Source organism: Ahaetulla prasina, chromosome 3 (assembly GCF_028640845.1).
Source record: "Ahaetulla prasina isolate Xishuangbanna chromosome 3, ASM2864084v1, whole genome shotgun sequence".
In the NCBI taxonomy this organism is placed as follows: Eukaryota; Metazoa; Chordata; class Lepidosauria; order Squamata; family Colubridae; genus Ahaetulla; species Ahaetulla prasina.
Genome location: NC_080541.1, coordinates 150,508,873 through 150,522,448, shown reverse-complemented (window position 1 = coordinate 150,522,448; position 13,576 = coordinate 150,508,873).

Below are 13,576 nucleotides of genomic sequence, written 5' to 3'. Positions count from 1 at the left end.
CATAGTGTTCATATAGTATCAGAAAAACGTAACTTCTTCCATTTCAAAACTTTGGTTATCTACAGCCAGGGTCTTTAACCTTGGTCCCTTTAAGACTTGTGGACTTCAACTCCCAGAGTTCCTCAGCTTTGCTAAGCCTTAGTGCTTTCTACCAAGAGCAGAATCCAAAGGGAAGGTCTAAATATATTTTATTTTTATTTTATTTTGTCACTCATATATAAGATAACAGAAGTATAAACTTATTTTGGATACATGAAAAGAGTAAGTAAAAAGGAATATTAGGACAGGGATGGTAGGCATGCAGGTGCACTTATGCACACCACTTACAGACCTCTTAGGTCTAATATAATATATTATATTAATATAAATTAATATAATGTTATATTAATATAAATTAATATACGATATTTGTGTTGTTATTTTTTAATTCACGCTGTTTTGTGAACTAAGGATTTTCATCTGGTCCTCAGAAAAGCTATTCAATCACCTGTTGGCATTGTTAACCATCTCATAAACTCTACAGTGTATCCTTATAGTATACATTTAGAAGATGACTCTGTATTGGCTACAGCCTGTTGTCATTTTAAAGCTTTTTACAAGCTGTGTGCACTTTTAACTGTCTTCATAAAACTTTGCTTGAACCCTGGTGTCTCAATGTCTCCCTTTTCCTCTTCCCACCCACCTCTTAGGAAAGCTTTTCTCTTTTATGTAGGCAGCAAAGTGACTTTTTAGAGCATGGTCTATTGGGAATAATCAGCAATTGTCATGTAAACGTTTCGCCACTCGCAAGGGATAGCAACAACCTGTGGTTTCTGGGTCTTCAGCTTAGCAGAAACGGTCGGTCTTCTTTTGATTATCTAACTGTTTAATCTCTCTGAGAAAAGATCTATGCAAACATAGTGGTAGTACCTTTTGGAGAAGTGGTAAATCATTTGATATACGATTATTGTTCTTGGGATCTTAAGTGAAACATCCACCAAACATGCCTTGTCTAGTTCCTTATTTGAATTTGAGTTTAATATTTCTGCCTGAGGACCTAATGAACTTTGTCAATAAAGTAAGTCTCTTTGGTTACATCTCAAAAATGACTTTAAGGGCCGGGAATAAAACAATCTTTTTTTTTCTTTTAAAAGTTTTATTGATGCGATATGCTTTCAACAATAGATAAACAGAACATTTATAACCTTTTGTGCTACTTGTAATTTTAAAAGCTGGATTAAAGAACATACATAGAAAGGTAGTAATTGCAAGTCATTTAAGTGGCTCCCATTTACTCAAGGATAGCTCTTGGACTTCATGAAGTGGGTGTTCTTAGAAATTCAATTTTGACATCATCATCAAAGCTTAAAACAAGAATGAAACCAAAACCTTTAAAAGTACATTTCTGATACTACCTATGTTTAAATCCAACTTGATTTTGGGGGGAAATTTTATGTGAATGGCAATAAGATTGCAACCTTTTTAAAATTATTTTCTATAGTGAGGTTTAGAAACACATATAACCAACTAGACATTGTTAAACAACTTTTTAGCAAACTAGCAAAGATTACCAGATTCAATAGAAAATCTATCAATGAGTTCTCATGATTTGACTTTTGATTTCTAAAATTGGTAAAAGTTTACCAATTCCATAATGATGAAATTGTTCCTAGGTATTCAGAATCAATCATATATCCAATAAAAATAACAAATATCCATAATGTAAGAAGCAATAACTATGAAACTCAAAAGATGTTGAGTTCTAGAATGTAGATATTATAAATTGCAGTTATTTTTATCACTTCCACTAAATGCAAATAATGTAGCCTAGTTACTGTGAGCCTACAGCTGTTTGCAATCCAACCAAGCTAGATAACCATTTGTTGAGACCTATCATGGACTTTATCCGAGTTTTGCTTCCTGAGACTGCAAAACTAGAACTCCTGCCAGCTATCCAAAGTTTTGGTATTTAAGCAATATATTATGTTCAACTGAGAGGGTCAAATAGGGTGCAGGCTTATTACAAGCCAATGACTATTTAATAGATTCCAGAATTACTCTTACACATCTAAGATCTGCATAGGCTTACTATAGTAGTAAAAGCTTTTCCTGATGGGAAGTACTTACTGGTATTGGGGTACTAAAGAACAAGAAATTATTGGAAATATCTTGGAGGATATATTGTAGGTGTTGGGTATATGGTATATGTTATAGTTGTCTATGAGGTGAAGTGCTATGAATAGTTGGTCCTTAACAAAGGAAATGCGCAGGGATGAACAGATGTCAAGTAAACGCGCTCACTGAAAATTAACACCCTCAAAAAAGCCTGTGTTTTTATTTGTTAGAACATTACTTCTCAACCTGTTCTTTAAGATGTATGGATTTCAGTTCCCAGAATTCCCTAGCCAGCTTGTTGGAAGAATTCTGGGCGTTGAAGTCCACACATTTTAAATTTTCCCAAGTTGAGAAGTACTGCTTTAGAGGGAAATGGCCATGATACATGCTTTCTATGCAGTAGATCCCAGTTTCATACTCTGCATAATGACAAAAAGTACAGTATGATACAGTAGTCATACGGTAGACTTATGACCACAATTGAGCCCAAAATTTATATTGTTAAATGAGACATTTGTTAAGTGAGTTTTGCCCCATTTTGCAAATGTTCTTGCAAAGTTGTTAAGTGAACCATTGCAGTTGTTAAGTTAGTAACATGGTTGCTAAGTGAGATTTTCTTGTTGCAAAAGAAGATCGCAGGACACTGCAACCATCATAAATACGAACCAGTTGCCAAGCATCCACATTTTTGATCATGTGACCTTAGGGATGCTGCAATGGTCAAAAGTGTGAAAAACGGTCATACATCACTTTTTTTCAGCGCCATTATAACTTTAAATAATACAAATTTAAATAATAATAAATAAATAAATAAACTTTGAACAGACACTCAATGCACTATTGTAAGTTGAGGACTATCTGTAGTTGAAATAATGGACAGCCACCTATCATTAACAGACAAGTCTCTACAGAACTGAAGATTTCAAGGCAAGTTGATGCTTGCTGAAGGCGCCATTGGTCTTCAATTCAGTAAATCAAACTCCCTGCTAGGTCTCTTCCAACTCTATTGTTCTATCTTCCAAGTTCTATGTTCCATGTTCTATATTCCATGTTCTAAGTGCTATGTTTCAGGTTCTAAGTTCTATGTTCTACATTTGACATTTTAAGTTTTATGTTCTAACACACTTTCCTGGGATGACATGGCAAATGTGGAAGGCAGCTATACAACACCGCAGAAAATTGTGGCTATTGTAACTGCAGACTGGTGCTACAATTGTTCCTGTGCACCCCACATTACCTTTTTGGTCTTGAAATTTGAAACGCTACTCGTTTGCAGAGAATATGTGACCCTTCAAGTTTTGGATGCAAGTGTCCATCAGCCCCAGTCACAATAGAGCGAGATGTCCTTGACAATGAGTTGATGATCATCCCAAAGCATCTTAATTTTCTGCCGCTGTAGCCAGAGATGTTAAAATCCTGGAGGTTCTTTTGTGAAGAGATTACACCTGAATGGTATTCAGAATTAATCCCCCCACCCCTCTTTTGCCGTTTAGAATAGTGAAACCCAGGAAAAGTTTTGCAGCATGCTTCTGCTGATCTGCCTAAACTTATCTTCGCTCTTCAGTTTTTAGTTCCTTTATTTTCTTTTTGTAAAAAAATAAAAATAAAAAAAATCAAGAGACTGTGGCTATGATGCAAAGTGGGGACTAATTAGCAAGTGGCAATTTGTGTATTTTACCCTGGATCCTATTGCCAGTGGGCCTCCCCTTTAATCTTCTGCTTGACGGATCTTATGTTAAGGCCAATAAAACCAACTGCCTTACTTCAGCTCTTATCTAGCGTTGAGCAATTATCAAGAGGCAATTATCTAACTGCAAGCCCAGTGACCATGAAAGATAAGTAGTGACAAACATACAGCTCTTTCTCTACTTTTCTTCCTTTACCTTCTTCTAGAATAGAAAAAAAAAGAGACTGTTAAACAGCTGCAGCCCCCCTTCTTGGTACAAGCCCTTGAAAAAGTTTCTTGCAATGGAAGAATGAGGGATTGTTTTCATCTGTCCTTCCAAATGGAAGACTTTGAGCACATCCAATCCAAGGGCCTCGTACAGCTGTCCATCGCATTCCTTGGTAATTCTGCGGAGGTCAGAAATTAAAACCAGGAGGAAATGAGGGAGCGTTGAATCTAGGTGGTGACAAGGTCTGGATCCTCCTTATACAAAACTTGGGAAATGAGACAGGGACAGTTGCACAATAAAAAGTCACCTACAAAAGTCACCAGTTCGTCTGGAAGGTCTGGAAAGTAGAAGGTAGAAGAGGGAAGAGTGTTAAAAAGGGGGGTGGTGACTGGGCAAGCCCGACTAATTGTATATAACTGTACATTGAATGAGTTGTTTGATATGATTGTAAAAATAAAACTTTTTTATACAAAAAAAAAAAGTCACCATCGTCAGAGAGTTTTCAAAACAAAAGAAACTTAACGAAGCAGAGGGAGAAATGAAACACAGGCTAATTCTGAATTTTCTCCACTAGATGGTGCAAAAGGAATTCTCACTTCATGCTAGAAAAGTATTCAAAGCTCTTTTTGGAAGGCCTCATCAGGGTTGTGATGACATCTCTTAGCCTCCCTGAAGGTGCTCGTGTTTTATCCTCAAGCTGCTTCTTCTTCTTTTTTAATTTTTTAGGCAGAGAATTCAGAAGATGCTGCTTGCTGCTAATGTTTACTTACAAATCAATGTCATACGAAGCAAGTAATCATTACTGGGCAGTTTTAATGTGTTAATTAAATAAATGGATCCAGGACTTAAAGAGCTGAGTTTAGCAGAGATGGCAGGTCTACTTGATGTGCACTACTGCCTTTGGAAGACTTTTAAGCAGTTGCACTTTTTCCCCCTCCCTGAAATCAATGCAAAATACAACAGAACTAAAAATCCTGTTGATTTCAGCACAAACCAAGTGGATATCTCTTCTTCCAACAGTCCGTGTCTGCCCTAAACAATAGTAGGCATTACAGCTTCATGTCTCAAGCCGGTGAATATTGGGTTTATAGATCGGCAGCTATTTTGACATCAATTTAGCAAAATAATGAACAGAGTTGAAATATCTAGAGCTGTGTGGCGCAGTGGTTAGAATGCAGTACTGCAGGCTACTTCAGTTGACTGCCGGCTGCTTGCAGGTGGGCAATTAGAATCTCGCCAGGCTCAAGGTTGACTCAGCCTTCCAGCCTCCCGAGGTCGGTAAAATGAGGACCCAGATTGTTGGGGGCAATATGCGGACTCTGTAAACCGCTTAGAGAGGGCTGTAAAGCATTGTGAAGCGGTATATAAGTCTAAATGCTATTGCTATCTACGGGTTAGTTTAGAAACTTGGTGCTTTGGACAGAATGATGAAATCATGTTGCAATAATGTGCCACAAGCCCCTCCCCCTTTTTACATGTGATGTCACAATGTATGCACAAAGAGGGGAGGGAACAGCTAGAGTTTTAGTATTGTTATGATTTGGTCTGTCAACATATTTGTAGGGCATCATATTAGCAAAGCATCATTCTGAGTTGATCTTTTTATCTGATCCCAATTTTCTATTTGCCCTCTGGACATGTCTTTGGAGCATAAGGGCATGTGATGTAAATGTACACATTAATTTTTTAACCCTTGAAGATGGCTAGATGTTGGCTTTAAGATTTTTGTAATTAGAAAGCATGCCAGTCTGGATTACTTATGGAGATTCTCAATCATTCAGATCATGGTTGTCTCAAAGCTGCTTTTTTCAAAAGGCATCTGGACTTTATTTATTTTTTTCCTCTGAAAATATTTCATTTCTCATCCAAGAAGCTTGGATGAAAAGCAAAACATTTTCAAAGGAAGAAAAAAAAAACCCAAGAAAGTCCAGTTGCCTTTTGGAAAAAGCAGCGTTGAGAAATGCCAGTCCTGAGTTAATTATGAAGACAACTTTTTTAAAAAATGCTTGTCCTGCTGTGATTACTGACTCCCTTATTTAATGCACTTTTATTTTTGACAAGCAATCCTAGAAGGTGTCTTAATATTATAAGAAGCTCTTTATCTGAAGAAAGTTTCCTGTGAGTTGTCCAGATAAGTTTAGCAACAATTAGCAGCTGTAGGAGAAGGAGTGGCAGAATCTGTGGGTGGAGTTAAAGAGAAACTCAGTTTAAAATCCTTCCTGGACTGGGATGCCCTATGCACGGTCACTCATGCTCTCGTTACTTCTCGCTTGGACTATTGCAATGCTCTCTACATGGGGCTCCCCTTGAAGAGTACTCGGAGACTCCAGTTAGTCCAGAATGCGGCTGCGTGGGTTATTGAGGGAGCAGTTCGAAGCTCCCATGTAACACCTATCCTGCGCAGACTGCACTGGCTACCTGTCGTCTTTCGGGTGCGCTTCAAGGTATTGGTTACTACCTTTAAAGTGCTCCATGGCTTAGGACCGGGATACTTACGGGACCGTCTACTGCTGTCCTCTATCTTCCAACGACCGGTGCATTCTCACAGAGAGGGACTCCTCAGGGTGCCGTCAGCCGAACAATGTCGACTGGCGGCCCCAGGGGGAGGGCCTTCTCTGTGGGGGCTCCTACCTTGTGGAACAAACTTCCCCCTGGACTTCGACAACTATCTGACCTTAGGACCTTTCGCCGCGAACTTAAAACCTATTTATTCCGCCTTGCTGGACTGGCTTGATTTTTTTTTAAAAAAAATTTTAAATTTGATTTTATGGGTTTGAAATTTCTGTCAATTTTATAGGGCGTTATTACATTTTAAATTTGGCCATTTGAATAAGTTTTTTAAGGGTTTTTTTTTAGTATTGTATGTATTGTTTCTTTTGTATTTTATTTTGGCTATTCACCGCCCTGAGTCCTTCGGGAGAAGGGCGGTATACAAATTAAAATATTATTATTATTATTATTATTATTATTATTATTATTATTATTATTATTATTATTATTATTATTATTATTATTATTATTATTATTATTATTATTACTTAACCGAACTAAATCCAACTTCCCTTGAATTCTGTTCACCATTATCTAACTCCAAGCAGGTGCTGGCTGTTGAGAAGATTCCTGTGAATAGGCATGAGTAGCAATAAATCAGCTTATTTGAACTTTGACATGTGGACCAGATCGTTTGTACTTGACAATGGCCACATCTCAGGGATTCTAATGATCCTAAAGTGCCCAAGTGGTCAGATTAACCTCACAGATTAAGAACGGCTTCAGTTTTAAAATAAATCCAGTACGGACTCAGTGCCAGAAAAATAAACCTTAAAAGGTTGCCCTTCCTTACACAATAAATAGCCCAGTAGATGTTTTGTATTGATTTGTTGGGCATTTAAAGTGCTGTGTTTTATCTCACTGAACACTTAGCAAATTTGTCATGATTGTATTTAGCAGGGCAACCGCTCATTATTTATTTCTCCAAACCTTTCCCGCATATTGCTTAAACCCTTATTACACCTTGGGTAAGCTACTATTACAGTATGAAGGAATGATAATGCCCTTTCTGCTTAAATAAGCGTGACAAAATAACAACTCTCTTCAGGGGAGGCGCCAGTGGAGGGGAATACTCCATTGCCAAATGCAATTCACTTTGTGGTTGATAAAACTTGAATCCCATTCAAAAAGATTTGGAACTTCTTGTTGCTGTTTAAATGGGCAAGCATGTTCTCTGGGATTGGTATCTTGCATCTTGCAAAATCAAGGGAACAATTCCTTGACGAAAGGGCAAGAACTCTAGCTCCAAGTATTGTAATGAAATTCTACTGTATTTATAGTGTGGTCTGTCCGTGATATGTACATTGCTCCTTGGACAATAGATAGCAACATCCAGATAAAGATATAAATCTATTAATCATTAATCATCATCATCATCATGATCATCATGATCATCATTTTAGCCAATGTCTATCCATTGCAGGATGAAGTCCTCTTCCACATGTTTCCAACCAATATGGTCCTAAGCTTTTTTGGGGGCCCAACTGAGCTCACAATACTTGTTGGTGTCATCAATTCATCTTGTTTTAGATCTCTTTTGTGGATGTTTTTTATCAAGTGGGATCCATTCTATGACTGCCTTAGTCTACCTGCCATCGGTTCTTCTTGCTATGTGACCATTTCAATGCTTTTTTACTCTCTTGATGATATCGTATACTTTCGTTTGTTCTCTAATTCATGTGCAGGTCTTTCTGTTTTGCAATCATTACCATTATTATCTTGAAAAAGCTACTGTAAGTAGGGCAACCATTAGGAAATACCAGGGCTGTAGGCTAGACTGGAAAATCAAAAGAACATCCTAGGAAAAGGCAAAATTTATATTATTGTACTGTCAAGAAAGCAGTTTGGGTGTGTGTGGAGCCACCAGAAGTTATGCTCAACTTTAGAGATGCTTATCTTTTACTTTTGATCCATGGGAAACTAAAAAACAGATAGCTCCTAATGCTACCAATTAAAAGGAATGAATGTATCTATTCTGCTTTTCTCTCTTCCCTAATGATTTCATACTAAGTTAGAAGAAGAAGGGGTTGGGAAAACAGGCCAAGAAATCCAAGATGAATATTGCTTTGGCCCTCTATAACAGTGGTTCTCAACCTTTATAGTGCTGCAACCCCTTTAATACAATTCCCCACGATGTGGCGACCCCAACCGTAAAAATTTTTTTTTTTAGGCAGCAATCTCAACGCGCCTCAGCAGCCACAGAAGGGGGAAAAAAGCGGCAAACTGTTTTTTTGAATTTATCGCGCCTGAAGCTGTATTGGCTAGCGATCTGAACTGCTTGCGATTGCCTTGAGGACGGAGGCATTAAAGCTGAGACTCCTCCCCTATTATGTTTATCGCGCCTGAAGCCAGATTAGGCTAGCGATTGGGAGTGATTACAGCTGGCTTGAGAGGGAGACATCAGAGCAAAGATTTCTCTCTTTTTTAATTCATTGTGCCTGAAGCCGAATTCAGCTAACAATTTGAAGAGCCTGCAGCTGGCTTATGGAGTCAACCATTGGAGCGCGATTCTTCGACTCGCAAGTATACTTCCCATATTTCCGATGGTCTTAGGTGACCCCTGGCAAATTGTCATTCGACCCCCAACGGGTCGCGGCCCACAGGTTGAGAACCGCTGCTCTATAATATTAGATGTCTAGCTCAGAGCAACTGGAGGCTCTTTGTTTCAAGAGTTGCATGTGATGAGAATTACCCAGCATTACTATCATTATAAAATCACATTTGTTTATCTTTCTTAGTCATGTGTTCCTTTTGTGTTCATTATCTCCATAACAAGTCACTCCTACAAAGTTTTTCCTGCAGTCTATGTCTTTCCTATGCCGCTGAGTTATTTCTCCTAGCTTGTATTCAGTTCCATCAAAGGAGAATAATAAGAATTCTTTCCAAAGAGAAAAGCACTTTTTTTTTAGTATGGTTACTTTAGTTCATGCCCTCCAAATAGGATGCATTATGGTGTCCAGGTTTCTTAATTCAGGAAGTTATTGTCCAATACATCTTGAAGGTGTTGGTTTGGGAAAGACTATAATAGCAGTTACAACTGTCTTAATAGTTAGTGCCTTCTGATCAGGAAGGGAATGACTTGTATATGCTGTGTAATATCTATTTCAGAGGTAGAGAAAGACCGAATTAGACAAGCAATTCATTCGGGTACGCAAGCGTAAGAGGAAATGCTTAAACATTGCTTTCCCTAAAAATAGTCTTAATATTAATTTCATTTCTGTAATGCAACACACAACACCTTATATACAAAGAAAAGGACACATTTGGCCATTTGATTATCCCTTCCTTATATGTTTGGTGCTGTTAGGCAGTTATGATTCTCTCAATTGTGAGTTTTCAGGTTCATGGGTGACAATCTTACAGATTTAGGTACCTTTAGCCTAAAGTATTTAGCTACCTTAACACTGGTATAGCAAAGGATGACTTTATCTTGTCTTGCGCATAATCTGATGAGGAGACGAGTCCAAACAAAAAGGAGAAAACAGAAAATGCCTTGAAACTTGAACCTTCTTAATTCAACTCTAAACCAGAAGAAAAACAAGCCATTCCATTGAAATAAATGCAACACATCTATTATGTAAGAAGAGTGCAACAGCTGTCACTCAAATAAAAGTGGCAAAGAGTTTGAACTACTAGGTATCTGGTGGATTGGTGAACAGGGGTAACAGATTTAATTATTAATTTCACCATTGTCTCATTATTTATTTATTTATTTATTTTGTCGTACAGTATATATAAGCATAAGCATGAAATAACTATACAATATATAAGCATATATATAAGCATAAGTAAGTAATAACTATATTAATTGGATATAATGAAAGGAAACAATAGGACAGGAATGGTAGGCACATTTGTGCTCTTATGCACGCCCCTTACAGACCTCTTAGGAATGGGGTGAGGTCAATAGTAGACAGTTTTTGGTTGAAGCTTTGGGGATTTGGGGAAGAGACCACAGAATCAGGTAGTGTATTCCACTATAATACAGGTAGTGTATTATATGCAGTGAGGGTTCAAGGCATACACGTAATAGCAATAGCAATAGCACTTCGACTTATATACCGCTTTACAGTGCTTTACAAATCTCTCTAAGCGGTTGACAGAGTCAGCATATTGCCCCCCCAAAATCTGGGTCCTCATTTTACTGACCTCAGAAGGATGGAAGGCTGAGTCAACCTTGAGCCTGGTGAGATACGATCTGCCAAACTGCTAGCAGCTGGTGATCAGCAGGAGTAGTCTGCAGTACTGCACTCTAACCACTGCACCACTGCGGCTGTTCTCTTCCGCTAATCCTAGAATTACGACTGCCATTGAGCCCAACATTTATCTTGCTAATTTATTTAAGGGAGTTTTGCCCTGTTTTACGACCTCTCTTGCCACAACAGTTAAATGAATCACTGTAGAGACTTACGAGACCGCCTGCTGTTACCTTACGCCTCCCACCGACCCGTACACTCTCACAGAGAGGGTCTCCTCAGGGTGCCGTCCGCCAAACAGTGTCGGCTGGCGGCCCCCAGGAGTAGGGCCTTCTCTGTGGGAGCACCGACGCTCTGGAACGAACTTCCCCCTGGCTTACGTCAAGTGCCTGATCTTCGGACCTTCCGTTGTGAGCTAAAAACACACCTATTTATTCAAGCGGGACTGGCATAATAGTGTTAAATTTTAATTCGGGGTTTTATTAATATTTCTAAAATTTTAAAACTAAATTTTAATTATCAGCCTTTTTGTAATTTGCTAGGTTTTAAATGTTTTAATTTGTTTATATTTTGTATTTTATCTTGGCTGTACACCGCCCTGAGTCCTTCGGGAGAAGGGCGGTATAAAAATTTAATAAATAATAATAATAATAATAAGTAGTTGTTAAGTTACTAACCTGGTTGTAAAGTGAATCTGAATGGACTTTGCTTGTCAGAAGGTTGCAAAAAGGGATCACATGACCCCAGAACTGTCATAAATACAAACCGGATGCCAGGCATCTAAATTTTGATCATGTGACCATGGGGACATTGCAACGGTCATAAGAGTGAAAAATGGTCATGTTACTTTTTTCAGTGCCGTAACTTTGAACGGTACTGAAAGCACGGTTGTAAGACGAGAACTATCTGTACTTGTTCCCTGGTTTCACAGATTTAATTTACATCATTATTGTCTCTATAAAGAATTGCTCCTGTTTTTAACGATGTCTCTCCTTCCTCTTCAAATATTAATCGGTGTCTACATTCCATACTGTATCGTTAAAGTCAGCTGGTAATGTCACATGATGCAGTGCGAGCTGCCAATTCCAGTATTTTTTTTTAGGCTTCTTTTTTTTTTTTTGGTCTAAATGAATTATCGTGCATCCTCTTAATTGTAGTGAACAAATTACATTTGTCAAGGTCTATCTTGGTAAATAAATAACCGGAGACACATGGATGAGTATTTATGCTGTTCAAGGTCTCTTGTTCCATTTGTGGGAACCAGATGAGCATGAAACAAAAGAGAACTTTCCTCTAAAAGCAATTATCTCCCTGCGTTCCCATCAGGATAATTATATTGCAAGGAATTTTAAGAAGCTGCAGAAGTAGAATTGAATAGTTAAAAGCGACACTGGCTAAATTGTTATGCAAAAGTTCACAGACAGTGCTACCACTGGGCCTGTTTCTCCTATTCAGAAGAAGTTGCGCACTACATCGTGCAGTCTTAGCATGAAACAAAAGTTGTATTGGGAAAAATAGTTGTGATATGAAGCATGAGCTAAAAGTGTAGAAGAAACCTGTGTAAGCTTCGACTTGAGTAGATTCACTTGCTGGAAAAAAATGGAAAGCCTTTTTCTTTAGAACTTAATCACAGCTCCTTCAGAACTACTTACCAAACAATTCTTTGTAATTTCAATAATTCTGATTTATTATAATTTTGGTTGGTAAACTCAGACCAGGACATCACAATGTTCCTTATTCTTGCCAATGGGACTTGGTCATGTTTCCAAAAATGGTAACATGTCACACCTTGGAGAACGAAACAGCCCGATTATATATAACAAGGTAGGGAGATCATGAAGAACATGGCTTCTGAAATTCTTATTTATCAGGAGGCGCAGGGGTGGGCTGCTGGGGGTTCGCAGGAGATCGGGAGAACCTCTAGCTAAGATTCTGTGCAGTTCGGAGAACTCCCAAATCTCACTCCTGGCTGGCCCTGCCCATCCACCCCTGTCCCCCTCCAGGAGTCCCCACATGGCCCGTTTTGAATGCAGGTAAGTGCAGAGCGCACACAGAGGCTCGGAGAGGGTGAAAAACGGGCCTACCGGAAATTCAGGAAGGCTGGAAGTGGGCCCATTTTCAGCCTCTGGAGGGCCTTTGGAGCCTGGGGAGGCTGTTTTCGCCTCCTGGAGGCTCGAGAAAAGCCTCTGGAGCTGGGGGAGGGCAACCCCCCCTGCTGTGGTGCAGGAGACTGATTAGGCCATGCCCACCATGGCCACACCCACCCAGCAACCGGGCAGAGAACCCCTTGCTAAAATTTTTGAAGCCCACCCCTGAGGAGGAGGCATCTTTTTCTTCTTCTACATAACAGAATAATGTTGCATTTCTGAGGATGTTTCCATGTTGGATGTATGTGTGCACTGGAAAGTACAGGGCAGTCTGTGTATGTTCCTTATATGATCATGTGACCAGGAGGAGGGATGGGGGTTTGGAATTAGAATAATGAGCAGATCTCATTAGCAGTGAGAGCAGTTACCACACGCCTCCCACAGACCCGTACGCTCCCATAGAGAGGGACTTCTCAGGGTGCCGTCCGCCAAACAATGTCGGCTGGCGGCCCCCAGGGGAAGGGCACACACTCTGGAACGAGCTTCCCCCGGGTTTACGCCAAATACCTGACCTTCGGACATTTCGTCGCGAACTCAAGACCCATCTTTTTATCCGCGCGGGGCTGGCTTAAATGGGGATTTTAATGTTAAATTTATTAATTTTAAACGGGGTCTTAGTATGGCAAATTTTAATCACTGGGCTAATTTAAATAAGATTTTTAAATCGTATTTTAAACTTGTATATTGTATTGTT